The sequence below is a fragment of the Beta vulgaris genome, chromosome 5, assembly GCF_026745355.1.
Source record: "Beta vulgaris subsp. vulgaris cultivar EL10 chromosome 5, EL10.2, whole genome shotgun sequence".
Classification (NCBI taxonomy): Eukaryota; Viridiplantae; Streptophyta; class Magnoliopsida; order Caryophyllales; family Amaranthaceae; genus Beta; species Beta vulgaris.
The window spans coordinates 546064-546799 of NC_079206.1; positions in this window are offsets into that span (position 1 = coordinate 546064).

Below are 736 nucleotides of genomic sequence, written 5' to 3' on the forward strand. Positions count from 1 at the left end.
CTTATTGTCAAATGTTTGTTTTACATGTCTTATGTTATATCTATAAATCAGGAAATGTATACTACTTAATTATGGATCAACAGTTACAGTTGCATAGAGAAATATCTGATATAATAGGAGTAGCACAAACAATATACATGCAGGCCGGATCAGTATGGCTTCGTATATTTGGACTTGCTTTCAGTAATACTATACTTTCTTTTCGTTTTAAACGCAGTAAATGAATATTTTATATCTCACAAAAAATACCCCTTTGTTGCATTTAAAATGAAAAAGAGGAAATATGAGTTAGATTTTTTTTTTTTTACTTTGATTCTTATCGTTAAAAAGAACCTGCTATCATACTCAAATATATCTCTATCTTACTTTTTTTTTTTAATAAGTTATATCTCTATCTTACTAAAAGCCAACTTTATCTTTATCTCAATTAATCCAAAAATGTTCAAATTTTTTTGAAGCAAATAGTTTTACTATTAAAATGATGATAATAATTTAAGAGAGTTAGCATTATTGGGTACCCTGAATGGAAGATGCATAACGTGAACATGAAACCATGCATTTCCACGTATTACGTCATATACAACCATGCAATTGGTATAAACAATGGGCTATGGACTACGGTCCTCTCTCTCTCGTTTTTTGTTCTTAAAAGGGAAGAAAACAATGGGCTCTGGCATGGCCGGACACTCAACTTGCCCCAATAATTTGACTCCCGCGGAAGTATATAATTCTTGTG